At 40.2% G+C, this 16,182-nt stretch overlaps 1 pseudogene; it reads right to left on the bottom strand.

Annotated features, from left to right (window-relative positions):
• Positions 1–1,659: 1,659 nt before the first annotated feature.
• LOC106596540 (sodium-dependent neutral amino acid transporter B(0)AT1-like) lies at positions 1,660–15,510 on the bottom strand (annotated as a pseudogene).
• Between the last annotated feature and the right edge of the window lie 672 nt (positions 15,511–16,182).

The raw sequence follows: 16,182 nt of genomic DNA, 5'->3' as shown, positions 1-16,182 counted from the left end.
TTCAGAACTCACTGTTGCTCATTCAAGACCAACGGACTGACTTCACAATACATCCCGACCTGGATCAGAGAAAGTACGAAAACAACTCTAATAGACTTTACCTTCCGGGACTGAGGACTGAGGACTGAGGACTGCACGAGAGAGAGAAGTGGGTCTCACTCCTTTGGCTGTGAGCTATTTTTGGCCTGCTGGCCTCATATCACTACTGTCAAGAGAAGAGGACAATGGACTTTTTTTCCCTCCATCCCATCCTAAAGGAATCCACTTGGTCGGGCAACATCGGCATTCAAGTACATGACCTATTGCATTCTTATATTCCTCTCAAAGTGGCGTTGTGTGTGACGTGGTGGAAGTCATTGAGTAATTGTAAGACGGCTGGTCTAATTTACGAGCCCATGGTCAATACTGTCCCGGCATTGTCCAAATTCGGAGGCTAACTGATTGCCTAGTTCATTATCTATTCCTGATTGGTGAAGCTCTCTATAAGGTCAAGGTTGTGAAAGCCTGTGTTGGTGAACCCCTTTCACATTGTCTCTTTCAATTACTAAGATCAAGGCATTCTCAAAAGTCCTGTGAATGTTCTGTTGTAGTATTGCCTGACTTGAGTATAGAAGTTCATTCATATTGACCTGTGGAGATTCTCACCTCAATAACTGTGTTGTATCCCGTTATACCCTGCTTTTATATTGTATCTTTAACTACCTTATTTTCCAACTGATTTAGTCTAGTAAATAAAACCTTAAATTAATTATTTGTGGCATTGTGTTAATTTGTGAGCTATTGGGTTCTTGAGGTTCCAGACCTCAATGACTGTTCAGAATGGAAACATGGTAAAAAATGATTATATTGTTGATAGGATTTACACTGTAGCGATTAATGATAACTACTGATAGAGTTAATTCAAGAGTCTCTATAGGCAACCCTTAATGGTGCCCCTTTCATTTGAACAGGATTACCAGATTAATCAAATAAATCTGATCAATTCATTATTCCAGTAATTAATCAGTAAATTATCTGGAATATTTATTAGCCCAAAGTCGCAAGACCAGTACTACACACTGAATGTTAATCCCAGGGGGCTATACTAAAACAAGACCAGAACTACACACTGAATGGTAATCCCCGAGGACTATACTATAACAAGACCAGAACTACACACTGAATGGTAATCCCCCGAGGACTTTACTATAGCAAGACCAGAACTACACACTGAATGGTAATCCCCAAGGACTATACTATAACAAGACCAGAACTACACACTGAATGGTAATCCCCGAGGACTATACTATAACAAGACCAGAACTACACACTGAATGGTAATCCCCGAGGACTATACTATAACAAGACCAGAACTACACACTGAATGGTAATCCCCGAGGACTATACTATAACAAGACCAGAACTACACACTGAATGGTAATCCCCGAGGACTATACTATAACAAGACCAGAACTACACACTGAATGGTAATCCCCGAGGACTTTACTATAGCAAGACCAGAACTACACACTGAATGGTAATCCCCGAGGACTTTACTATAGCAAGACCAGAACTACACACTGAATGGTAATCCCCGAGGACTTTACTATAGCAAGACCAGAACTACACACTGAATGGTAATCCCCGAGGACTATACTATAACAAGAACATAACAAGAACAAGGGATATAATTTAGTTTAATGTTGACTTTTCAGCACAAAAATTACAACAATGTGTCAATCAATGTAAGCTTTAATGGCTTTTCTGCCATACCTCATTCCATTCAACCTTGTAGTGTAAAACTTGTAGTGTAAAACTATCAAACGTATCTACTCCTTTCAGCTATCAGTGGCATGAATTAAACAAATGGAGGCCTGTCAGGAAAACAACAATGGGACTAGTGATTTGATCACTATCTTCCATCTGCTGTCTCTGGGATGTCTGGTTTGTTCTTAGTAGCCTCATCCGTCAGGTGAACTTGTTTTGCAATAGTGTTTAAGTCATCTTGTTTAAACTCATTATCCTTCTTGCAGCAGCGGTTCCTCAAACATTTGTAAACAGCCGTAAGAGGTACAGAAAGACCTGGGATTCCTGCCAGGATGAAGATTATAGCAAAGATCCAGGTTGGATATTCCTTCTCCTCCAATGTAGGGAAGTTGTCCTGTGAAGAAACAGTAATAACCTTGTTAAGTGTGTTTATAGGCTACTGATGCCACTGTCTAGTGAGATCTTTTCAAACACCCAATAGAGAACATGTGAATACAGGTTGATTTACTATTAGCAAGTGGAAATCTCTTAATTTCGTAACTAATTTGGCCACTGACAACAAAGTGAAACTTTACCGATTCAGGGTTCCAGGCTTTGTACATGGGTGTTTCTTGGACTTTCGTGATAAAGTAGAACACAAAGATGACAAACATGATGGCGGGGCTGACAAATCTCCATGTGATCTGCCAGAAGAGGTTGGGCTTGTGGCCGATCATGAACTCAATATCATCGTTGAACCTGTTAGAATAACATACATAGTCAACATTCATTAGTGCCCAGACTCTAATGAATCTATGGTGAATGTAAGGACCATGTTAATCAACAGAATTTGGTTTCTATACTAACCTGTCAATGCCCTAGTGTAACGTAACCCCCAACATCTCACTGAATGAATGTATTACTCACCTTTCAATACCACAGATGTACAGAACATCAACCATCTCACAGAATGAATTTATTACTCACCTATCAATACCATAGAGGTACACAACCCCGACCATCTCACAGAATGCAATGATCAGCAGAGGAATGGACCCGCCATAGCTGTCAAAGAGTGACAGCCAGTAGTTCCCTGAGCCTTGGACAAATATCAGTCCAACAATGCAGCAGAGGACACATGTTATCCCTGTAACAGAAGAAGAAGCTAAAGATATTTAACAAAGGGATCTCCATCCTTCAAATGGTGTAAGGAACATATGTCTTTGTCTCATCTCACCAGCGATGGCTTCTTTGGGCCAACTCTTGGGGAAAACCCCCAGGTCCTGAAGTGGTACCAGAACTCCTTCGATATTGCCAAACATGGAGGACAGGCCGAGACAGAAGAGCATGATGAAGAACAAGACTGACCAAACAGGAGATACAGGCATCTTAGTGATGGCCTCTGTGAACACGATAAAGGCCAGACCAGTTCCTTCAACCCCCTGTAGCAACACAAGGAGAGAATGAATCAGAAGCCTAGCAACTAAGATATATTTACAGTAAGCCTCATATACTCCACTTGTGTTGTATCCATCTCACCAAACCTTATAGAAATATTGGTAACACTTTACATTCAGGTACCCTTTTATAAAAATGATTGAATCACCTCACTAAGGAAAGAATTCAAGTCACAGGTCTTCAAGTTGAGCCCCTGAATGACTTCTGGATATGTTCCATTGAGATTATGAAGAACCTGATCATAGTTGCTTTCAGTGACGTTTCCCTCTGGGAGATCAAATGTATTCAGCAGTGACAGGATATTTCTGCAAAAACATTTATTTAGAGGGTAGTTCATATCTTCATGCAACAACTCTAGTTTAATTCTAGTATAGGTACATACCCAGTAATACAGTCATCAAACTTCTCTGTGCCTCGGAAACCAATGATGGTGTAAATGACTGTTGCAGCGTAGACAGCAGTGGCTCCGTTCACGATAGAGATGATGACTGCATCCTGTTCACAGTTATTACTGGAAAGATAGAACACATTAAAGGACCAATCTGGAATGGCTGTTCACAGTTATTACTGGAAAGATAGAACACATTAAAGCAGCGGTCCCCAACCCCCGGACCGGTACCGGTCCGTGGGTCATTTGGTACCGGGCCGCAGAGAAAGAATAAATAACTTACATTATTTCCGTTTTATTTATTATCTGAGTCTGAACGATGTTTTATTTAGAAAAATGACCGGATTCCCTCTGTTACATCCGTCTATGACTCACTCTTGTCGCTTGTCTCGGTCACGTGATACGTTGCCGCTAAAATTAAACCCACAAGCTAGCAAAATGAGTAAAAAACAAACGTCTTTGGAAAGTTTCTTTGCGAAGTGGAAAAGGCCCAGTGAGGAGACAGAAGAAGAGCCTACGACTTCCAAGAAAAATGCAAGCTGCATTTAACCTCTCTGGGCTAGGGGGCAGTATTTTCACGGCCGGATGAAAAACGTACCCAATTTAAACAGGTTACTACTCTGGCCCAGAAACTAAAATATGCATATTATTAGTAGATTTGGATAGAAAACACTCTGAAGTTTCTAAAACTGTTTGAATGGTGTCTGTGAGTATAACAGAACTCATATGGCAGGCAAAAACCTGAGAAAATTCCAAGCAGGAAGTGGAAAGTCTGAGAATTGTAGTTCTTCTTTTGAATCTCTATCGAAACTACAGTGTCTGTGGGGGACGTTGCACTTCCTAAGGCTTCCATTGGCTGTCTAAAGCCTTCAGAAAGTGGTTTGAGCATTCTCCTGTCACTGGGCAGAGTATAGGAGCTCATTCACTGAGTGGTCTGCCTGGCAACAAAGCGATTGGATATGCTCGGTCCCGCGAGCGTGCCGCTCCTTCTTTTTCTTCTTGAATGAATATGCTTTTGTCCGGTTGGAATATTATCGCAATTTTACGTGAAAAATACCATAAAGATTGATTTAAACAGCGTTTGACATGCTTCTAAGTACGGTAATGGAACATTTTGACTTTTCGTCTCTCGTTCCGCACTCGCGCATTATGCCTTTGGATAAGTGATCTGTACGCACAAAGAAAACGGAGGTATTTGGACATAAATATGGATTATTTCGAACAAAAACAACCTTTCTTGTGGAAGTAGCAGTCCTGGGAGTGCATTCTGACGAAGATCAGCAAAGGTAAGAGAATATTTCTAATACTAATTCTGAGTTTAGGTTGCCCCGAACTTGGCGGGTGTCTGAATAGCTCACCGTGATGGCTGAGCTATGTACTCAGAATATTGAAAAATGTGCTTTCTCCGTAAAGCTATTTTAAAATCTGACACAGTGGTTGCCTCCAGGAGTAGTCCAACTATAATTCTTTAAATAATTGTTATATATTTTGTCAACGTTTATGATGAGTATTTTTGTAAATTGATGTGCACATTCACCGGACATTTTGGTGGGAATACATTTTCTGAACATCACGCGCCAATGTAAAATTCTGTTTTTGGATATAAATATGAACTTTATCGAACAAAATATAGATGTATTGTGTAACATAATGTCCTAGGAGTGTCATCTGATGAAGATCGTCAAAGGTTAGTGCTTCATTTAGCTGTGTTTTGGGTTTTATTGACACATGTCCTTGCTTGTGAAATGGCTGTGTGATTATTTTTGTCTATGTACTCTCCTAACATAATCTAATGTTTTGCTTTCGCTGTAAAGCCTTTTTGAAATCAGACAATGTGGTTACATCAAGGAGAAGTGTATCTTTAAAATGGTGTAAAATAGTTGTATGTTTGAGAAAGAATTGAATTATGACATTTTGTTGTTTTTGTATTTGCCGCCCTGATATTTCACTGGCTGTGTCCCGCAGGTGGGATGCTAGCGTCCCACGTAGCCCATAGAAATTAACAAACAATACCAGGAGTCCTACTTAAAATATGGATTTATCGCGACAGGTGATTCCCGCGCACCAAGCCCGCTCTGCATAATATGCGGCGACCGGCTCTCTAATGAGGCAATGAAGCCTTCAAAACTGCTTCGCCACTTGGAGACCAAGCACCCTGCATTAAAAGACAAGCCTTCGGAGTATTTTGAAAGAAAAGAGCATGAACAAGAAGGACAGAAGCAATTACTGAGGGCCACCACACCAACAAATGCGAGTGCACTGAGAGCATCATACTTGGTGGCTAATCGTATTGCTAAGGCTAAGAAGCCATTCACCACTGAGGAAGAATTGATCCTGCCCACCACTAAAGACATTTGCCGTGAACTTCTAGGAGAGGCTGCTGTTAAAAAGATAGCACATGTGCCTCTTTCGGCTACCACCGTCACTCGGAGCATTGAGGAAATAGCAGAGGACATTGAGACACAATTGTTGGAGAGGATTAATACATCACCGTGGTACGCACTCCAGGTTGACGAGTCTACAGATCTTGACAACAAGGCAATACTACTTGTTTATGTGCGATATCTTTATCAGGAGGATGTGCATGAGGATATGTTATGTGCGCTATCGTTGCCAACCAAAACCACAGCCGCAGAAGTATTCAAGTCGCTGGATGATTATATATCAGGAAAACTGAAATGGTCCTTTTGTGTCGGCATATGCACAGATGGAGCTGCTGCCATGACCGGACGGCTGTCTGGTTTAACTACTCGGATTAAGGAGGTTGCACCTGAATGTGAGTCTACGCATTGTGTCATTCACAGGGAAATGCTGGCTAGCCGAAAAATACCACCGAAACTTAACAGCGTATTGAATGATGTCGTTAAAGTTATTAACCACATCAAAGCACACGCCCTTAACTCACGCCTGTTCGAGCAGCTTTGTGAGGAGATGAACGCGAAGCACAGACACCTTCTCTTATACACAGAAATAAGATGGTTATCCCGAGGGAGATCGCTGGCCAGAGTGTTTGAATTACGAGAGCCGCTGCAGAGATTTCTCTCAGAAAAAAAGTCACCGCTGGCTGCACATTTCAGTGACGAGGAATGGGTCGCAAAACTCGCGACATATTCAACCTGCTCAATGAACTCAATCGGTCACTTCAGGGGAAAATGACAACTGTCTTCAAGTTGGCAGATAAAGTAGCTGCATTTAAAGCCAAACTGGATTTGTGGGGATGGCGCGTGAACAGAGGTATATTTGACATGTTTCAAACTTTCGCGGGGATTTTGGAAGAGACTGAGCCCGAGTCTTCATTGTCCCAGCTGGTGCACAATCAACAGTCTTTGCTTTTAAAAGAGTTTGAGCGCTACTTCCCAACCACAAAAGACCCACGAACTGCCAAGGAATGGATCCGCGACCCATTTGTCAACAAACCAGGTGAATCCAGCATGTCTATGCAAGAAGAAGATCAACTGCTGGAGATCGCAAATGATGGCGGCCTTAAAAGTATGTTCGAGACAACAACTCTGCCGGTGTTCTGGATTAAAGTCACGGCAGAATACCCTGAGATCGCCACAACAGCACTGAAAACCCTGTTGCCATTTCCGACATCCTATTTGTGTGAAGCGGGATTTTCTGCAGTGACAGCAACCAAAACAAAATTACAGAGTAGACTGGACATAAGCAACACACTTCGGGTGTCATTGTCTCCCATTACCCCTAGATGGGACCGTCTCGTTGCAGAGAAACAAGCTCAGGGCTCCCACTGATTTAGCGTTATGGTGAGTTGTATTTTTCATGCACTTTATATTTGTTTTTGTGTTGTATCTTATTTTTAAGGCATGTTTAAACATTACCATAGCGACCAGAGAGTGTTAGGGGGCAGAGAGGATGTTACTCATGTTATGTTGTTGGTGCGATGTTACGAGGACGCTGCTAATAAAGTTGCATACGAGGACACAGTGGATTCACGTTTATTATTATATTTAAAAATTACCACAGTTTTTATGCCGGTCGTATCATTTTATTTTGTGTATTTATCCGCCACACCATAAAGGCTGGTCCGTGAAAATATTGTCTGACATTAAACCAGTCCGTGGCCCAAAAAAGGTTGGGGACCGCTGCATTAAAGGACCAATCTGGAATGGCTGTTCACAGTTATTACTGGAAAGATAGAACACATTAAGAATCCAGCCATCAGAATCCAGCCATAAAGTTTGAATCTAGTTCAACTGTCGTACCCCATCAGAATCCAGCTATAAGATTTGAATCTAGTTCAACTGTCGTACCCCATCAGAATCCAGCCATAAGATTTGAATCTAGTTCAACTGTCATACTCCATTAGTATCCAGCCATAAGGTTTGAATCTAGTTCAACTGTCGTACCCCATCAGAATCCAGCCATAAGATTTGAATCTAGTTCAACTGTCGTACCCCATCAGAATCCAGCCATAAGGTTTGAATCTTGTTCAACTGTCGTACCCCATCAGAATCCAGCCATAAGATTTTAATCTAGTTTAACTGTCATACTCCATTAGTATCCAGCCATAAGGCTTGAATGTAGTTCAACTGTCGTACCCCATCAGAATCCAGCCATAAGGGTTGAATCTAGTTCAACTGCCGTACCCCATCAGAATCCAGTCATAAGAGTTGAATCTAGTTCAACTGTCGTACCCCATCAGAATCCAGTCATAAGAGTTGAATCTAGTTCAACTGTCGTACCCCATCAGAATCCAGTCATAAGAGTTGAATCTAGTTCAACTGTCGTACCCCATCAGAATCCAGTCATAAGAGTTGAATCTAGTTCAACTGTCGTACCCCATCAGAATCCAGTCATAAGAGTTGAATCTAGTTCAACTGTCGTACCCCATCAGAATCCAGCCATAAGGGTGGAATCTAGTTCAACTGTCATTCCCAATCAGAAACCAGCCATAAGGACTGAATCTAAACTAGATATATTGCAGCATAACTTTGACTTTTGCATAAATCTTGGCTGCATTAATGTCAATAAAATATTTTACGATGAAAGTTAAGCGTGCTCACTTTGAGGTAGGTAGGACTGGGTCCTAAGCTTGCAGTGGTTATGTACAAGTTATGATATGTCTTGAATTGATTTAATGTCTCAACTGGGATGTGAACAACAAGTCATTTAGTAGTTATTAGCAAGCAGTATGGACTTACTGCACTGAGTTGTAGCTGGAGAAAGACAGAAGACCTCCAAAGGCCAAAGAGAATGAATAGAAAACCTGGGCACCCGCATCAAGCCAAGTAGTTGGGTTCATTAGTTCATTCATCTGGAGAAACACACACCCAGAGAAAAGTTGTTAGGCGTGTCATTTTGATTCATACTACCTCATATATTAACGCTAGCTAAAAGGCCTTAGATGCACTCTACGTGGATCTGGATCTGTGGCTGAACTTGGAATATTATATACTTAGAATAAATACTTTTGTTCGATGACGGGATAGTAATGTAAACTACTCACATCTGGGGTGAAGAGGAACTTCACTCCATTCAAAGAGACCTTTCAAGGTCAAGCCTCTGATCAGAAAGATGGTCAGCACCACAGGGTAATGTTGAGGTGATATACACAGCCTAATGGGAGGAGACCACAGGGTAATGTTGCAGTGATATACACAGCCTAATGGGAGGAGACCACAGGGTAATGTTGAGGTGATATACACAGCCTAATGGGAGGAGACCACAGGGTAATGTTGCGGTGATATACACAGCCTAATGGGAGGAGAGCGGGATGTTGTTATGAAATTGGACAGTTACTGTTTTGTGTACTATTATAGCAAATATACCAACATGGACTTATTAGTATATGTCAAAATAGTGACATACACTATCAGTCAAAAGTTTTAGAACACCTACTCATTCAAGGGTTTACTATTTTCTACATTGTAGAATAATAGTGAAGACATCAAAACTAAATAACACATATGGAATCATGTAGTAACCAAAAAAGTGTTAAACAAATCAAAATATATTTTATATTTGAGATTCTTCAAATAGCCACTGTTTGCCTTGATGACAGCTTTTACACACTCTTGGCATTCTCTCAACCAGCTTCACCTGGAATGCTTTTCCAACAGTCTTGAAGGAGTTCCCACATATGCTGAGCACTTGTTGGCTGTTTTTCCTTCACTCCGCGGTCCGACTCATCCCAAACCATCTCAATTTGGTTGAGATCGGGGGATTGTTGGAGGCCAGGTCATCTGATGAAGCACTCCATCACTCTCCTTCTTGGTCAAATAGCTCTTACACAGCCTGGAGGTGTGTTGGGTCATTGTCCTGTTGAAAAACAAATGATAGTCCCACTAAGCCCAAACCAGATCGGATGGTGTATCGCTGCAGAACGCTGTGGTTAGCCATACTCGTTAAATGTGTCTTAAATTGTAAATAAATCACAGACAGTGCCACCAGCAAAGCACCCCCACACCATAACACCTCCTCCTCCATGCTTTATGGTAGGAAATACACATCCGAAGATCATCCGTTCTCCCACACCGCGTCTCACAAAGACACAGCGGTTGGAACCAAATATCACCAATTTGGACTCCAGACCAAAGAACAGATATCCACCGGTCTAATGTCCATTGCTCGTGTTTCTTGGCCCAAGCAAGTCTCTTCTTATTATTGGTGTCCTTTAGTAGTGGTTTCTTTGCACAGTTCAACATGAAGGCCTGATTCACACAGTCTCATCTGAACAGTTAATGTTGAGATGTGTCTGTTACTTGAACTCTGTGAAGCATTTATTTTGCCTGTAATTTCTGAGGCTGTTAACTCTAATGAATTTATCCTCTGCGGCAGAGGTAACTCTGGGTCTTCCATTCCTGTGGCGTTCCTCATGAGAGCCAGTTTCTTCATAGCGCTTGATGGTTTTTGCGACTGCACTTGAAGAAACTTTCAAAGTTCTTTACACTTTCCTGATTGACTGACCTTCATGTCTTAAAGTAATGATGGACTGTCATTTCTCTTTGCTTATTTGAGCTGTTCTTGTCATAATATGGACTTCGTTTTTTAACAAATAGGGCTCTCTTCAGATTTGCTCAAACGCATTAACCTCTACGGGATTGGAGTCCCCACCGCGGGATGGTTGAGCTAACGTAGGCTAATGTGATTAGCATGAAGTTGTAAGTAATAAAAAAAAATCCCACGACATAGACATATCTGATATCGGCAGAAAGCATCAATTCTTGTTTATCTAACTGCTCTGTCCAATTTACAGTAGCTATTACAGTGAAAGTATGCCGTGCTATTGTTTGAGGAGAGTGCACAATGATGAACATTTGGGTAGCCTTGATACAACATTTTGAACAGATATGCAATGGTTCATTGGATAAGTCTAAAACTTGGCACATAATCTGCTGCCATCTAGTGGCCAACATCTAAATTGCGGCTGGGCTGGAATAATACATTATGGCCTTTCTCTTGCCTTTCAAAGATGATGGTACAAAAACAAAACAAAAACGCATGTTTTTTTCTTTGTATTATCTTTTACCAAATCTAATGTGTTGTATTCTCCTACATTAATTCACATTTACACAAACTTCAAAGTGTTTCCTTTTAAATGGTATCAAGAATATTCATATACTTGCTTCAGGTCCTGCTACAGGCAGTTAGATTTGGGTATGTCATTTTAGGCAAAACATTTTGTTTTAAAGGGTCAGATCCTTAAGAGGTTTTAAGAAGGAAAGAAATTCCACAAATTCACTTTTAACAAGGCACACCTGTTAATTCTAATGCATTCCAGGTGACTATCTCATGAAGCTGGTTGAGAGAATGCAAAGAGTGTGCAAAGCTGTCATCGAGGCAAAGGGTGGCTATTTGAAGAATCTCAAATGTAAAATATATTTAGATTTCTTTAACACTTTTTTGGTTACTACATGATTTCATATGTGTTATTTCTTAGTGTTGATGTCTTCACTATTCTTCACTATTCTACAATGTAGAAACGAGTAAAAATAAAGAAAAACCTTTGAATGAGTAGGTGTTCTAAAACTTTTGACCGGTAGTGTATAACTATTGTAAATATGTTACGCAAGCTGACATTAGTTAAATATATGTCACTATGGATACATAAAATAATCACATATTACGATTGCAGTTTAATGTCACAGAAGCTGAGATATATGAGTTACAGTGTATGTCATTAGAGTGATATACTACTGATATGTCATTAGGGTGATATACTACTGATATGTCACCATGTCAGACCTAGGATAACTATAATTTTAACTATGCTTTGTGGAAAGTACAACTAATTCTGGGGTAACAAATAGTTACTTTGGAGGTGACTACAACAATTTGAATATAGATTTAATTGTTTTACTATTTGAATACAGATCTCAGGAAGTGACTATTTTTCTGAAACTATTGGATTGGCTGCCTTCAACTGGCAGGGCTGTATCTATAACTGCATGTTGAAGATATAAATAGAATGAATAGACAACACACAATGCCCTATACTATTCCAATTTATCTGACAGTCATATATTTGATCTACATGATACATTTCTATCTGAACATTTTGTAAATGTACATTCTCTTGTATGTCCATTGCCCCAGGTGCACATAATCAAGTAAAACCAAATATATCAATGATATTTTGTACAGATAAGTATAAATAAGTTGTGATGCTCAACTACTGTATGACTCCTTCAACATGCTACTGAAAAGGTCGAAAGCTGCCATTCATTTTATGATACCTGAAAATACTGCAGAGTAATTCAAAGCCATTTGCAAACATTACTAACAGCAAGTTGAATGCTTAGCAAAAACACCTTCGAACCTCTTTGTCCATCTGAGGGCAAGTGTTCTTGTCAAACACACACTATACCATCTTTAAAGGGATAGTTTACTCAGAATGCAAACTAACATGATTTTCCACCTACCTTGTCTATAGTTGGGACATTTAGTTTCCTTTCGACACTTAATGCCCGTACTTTGTTACTGTTAGCTTCTCAGTAACACTTAACATTAAACTGTTCTTGTACCTGTGTAATAAACTTTAATTACTTTTGGAACAACATTTTATTAGCATGTTGTTACACAATACTTTGTCAATTGCATTTTAATCAGATAGCAATGACCTGAGTGTTTTTGTAACTGCTGTACACAAGAGGAATTGTGACTGTTCCTTATTCCACTTATGTAATAACTCCATTATTATTCAATTATAAATCAACTGCCAAAGTCAAATTTAACAACAATGTTCTTCTTGTAATAATGACAAAGTTACTATACAAGTATAAGAACTTAATGTCATGTGTTACTGTATTACCTTATGACTCACTCATTATGAACATATATTTGTTAGTTTAAAGCTGCAAATGTGGTCTAGTCTAATGTTGCGGTGATTCCATGTCCCTCGTGTATTTCATTCTAGGTTATAGGCTAAATTACGACTCATATCTAAGAGCCCTACAAACCACATGCTTATAATAAAATATTTTGACTAATTCAACTAACTGTTTTATTTTTTGGATACTTCATCAAATATTTGACAGCAATATATTCAAATACCTTCAAATATTATTTGGTTTTCTGAGAGGTATTCAAAATACTACATTTGTTTGTGTTTTAGCTGAAACTCTATATAAACTATATTTGTCTACCTCGAGTGTTTGAAAAGTTGGTATTTTCAAATAAAGTACAAACTACAACAGTTTTCTGTCCAGGTTTGCACCATGGTGACATTCACTGTATATACAGTATATAATACAATAAGCAATACAAATATATAAAATACGTTAAAATTAGAACGTGAACACTGTCTACAACTGTTTACACTGTTGAAATGGTGTCAGAAAGGTCAACAAAGCTGTTATTAAAAACAGCTGGGTCATTTGAGTGCTATGGTAACATGCTTTATTGCATCAATATATAAACTGAACAAAAATATAAACTCAGCATGTAAAGTGTTGGTCCCATGTTTCGTGAGCTGAAATCAAAGCTCCCAGAAATGTTCCAAATGCACAAAAAGCTTATTTCTCTCAAATTCTGTGCATACATTTGTTTACATCCCTGTTACTGAGCATTTCTCCTTTGCCAAGATAATCCATCCACCTGACAGGTGTGGCATATCAAGAAGCTAATTAAACAGCATGATCATTACACAGGCACACCTTGTGCTGGGGACAATAAAAGGCCACTCTAAAATGTGCAGCTTTGTCACAATGCCACAGATGTCTCAAGTTTTGAGGGAGCGTACAATTGGATGCTGACTGTAGGAATGGCCACCAAAGCAGTTGCCAGAGAGTTGAATGTTAATTTCTCTACCATAAGCCACCATGTCATTTTAGAGAATATGGCAGTATGCCCAATCGGCTTAACATACGTGTAATTGGCTGGGCCTGTGCCTGGCTCTCAAGTGGCTGCGCCCCTGCCCAGTCATGTGAAATCCATAGATTAGGGCCTAATGAATTTATTTCAATTAATTAATTTCCTTATGTGAACTATAACTCAGTAAAATTGTTGAAATTGTTGCATGCTGCATTTATATTTTTGTTCAGTATAGTAAAACAAATCATTCTGTAATTTTTTGTATATGGCTATAATATCATAAAAAGGAAACATTGATTCAGTGCTTCAATAACCAAATGCCTATAAACATAACCTTGATCATTTTGACATTGACAGCTGCTGCTGCTTTAGTATTATAAAGTGATTTGCTGTCCAGAGGTTATGCCGTACCTTCCCAGTAGTCTCAATGCCTCGACTTATGCAGATAAACAGCAACGCCCAGGCAGACACATGGCATAGGACCATCCACCACTGTAGCCCACCTGCGTTGTCTATGTCTGGGGTGGTGTTCAGGGTCTCTCTGTACCAATAGTAATCCACTGGAGAGCTTCTTTCACACTCTGACACCAGGCCTGGGTAAAGTTCATTTAATTCATTCACATGGCAAAATACAATAGAATGAAGCAATTGAAGACAGAGTTACAGGAAACGAAATAAGGGGTGTGTATAAAGTTAATAATTTTCCATCATTATAGCTTAGCTACCTATGGATGCCTTACCTGTCATGTTGGCATTGACTGGACATTGGCTCCAAGGCAGCGGATCTTGGAAGGAGTTAAAGAAGTACCACATCACCCAGGCCATGATGGTGTTGTAGTACAGGCTGACCAGAAAGGACACACACATGGATCCAATGCCTATGGAACACAACACAACACAACACCGTGGCCCAATGAGATTTGGTCTATTTTTACCCATGTCTAAATTCCTATGGAGTGTTTTGCTTACCAATGCCAGTCAAGTATGGATGGATGGCAGACCAGACACCTACACTGCCTTTCCTTAGACGTTGACCAATAGCAAACTCCAGATGGAGCAGGGGAACACCTTCTAGAACCAGTAGGATCAGGAAAGGAATCATGAATGCACCTGAGAACAGAACAAGAAGCAGGGTGGAGGAGAGGTTATCTGTTGCTGTTGTATGTACATAAAGAAACACAGGGTTGCAAAATTACAGTAACTTTCCCAAAATGTCTGTATTTCCTGCTTATTCCCCTTTGTATTAAGGGAATCTTCAAACCAGGATTTCTGGAAGACCCATCAATTATTGGAAAGTTACCGGTATTCTGCAACCCTACTCCTCAACAACACATTCAGCAACACCTACCTCCCCCATGGCTCTGGCAAAGGTACGGGAAGCGCCAGACGTTCCCCAGTCCCACACAGAAACCTACGATAGTCAGCATGTACTGGGCCTTGTTGTCCCATTTGGGTCTGTCCCCAGCCTCCTCATTCTCCAGCTTTTCCAGTTCCTCATAGGAAGGGATCCTTTCTTCCAGGCCTTGGTTGGGTACCTGTAAACACCTCATGGTTCCTTCCACGCAGATGGACAGGCTCAATGGAAATTGAAAATATTACTACTTTCTATGGAGTCCAATGTATGTGTAATCTGTCCACTGTTCAAAGGAGGCTATTTATAAGGGCAAACTGTTCCGATTATAATCAATGTCTTGGATGGATGTGAGGCGCATTGCACACGCCTACAACCCCATTCCGTATGCCTCATGCTAGTACACCATGGTAATCTATAGTCATTAGCCTCTGATAACGATCTCTATGACTCTTTTATGAGTGGTATCAATTCCAATGAAGGTTCAACATTCAACACTGTTATTTGTATCTAATATACTGTTGGGTTCTTCTCTATAGAGTAGAACTAACTCCAATTAGATGGTGGTTGTGATGGTGAGGATCATTATGTTATTGTTGGTTACTGTACAGAGTACTTTAGCTGTTTTATCTGTGTTATTCATGGGGATTCTCTGTATCCACAAAGTTTTGATTTGATCATGGCATAAGAATTATTATGAACTGGGTGGTTCGAGCCCTGAATGCTGATTGGCTCAAAGCCGTGGTATATCAGAACATTGCTTTTTACCGTGTTGCATGGTGCCTAAGAGCAACCCTTAGCCGTGGAATATTGCCCAAATACCACACCCCCTCGGGCCTTATTGCTTAAATATACAATCTGCACACTTATCTCAAGAGGGCAGCCTCCCAACTCACCCATGTGGACTCTGTACAGCACATCCATGGTCAGACCAGTCACTACCATCTATTGGCTCTCAGGCCTGACAGCAGTATCCATTCATATTGAA

The sequence above is a fragment of the Salmo salar genome, chromosome ssa05 (genome assembly GCF_905237065.1).
Source record: "Salmo salar chromosome ssa05, Ssal_v3.1, whole genome shotgun sequence".
NCBI lineage: Eukaryota > Metazoa > Chordata > Actinopteri > Salmoniformes > Salmonidae > Salmo > Salmo salar.
Note: the sequence above shows the minus strand (reverse complement) of the source record. Positions and strands in the feature narration are given on the sequence as shown.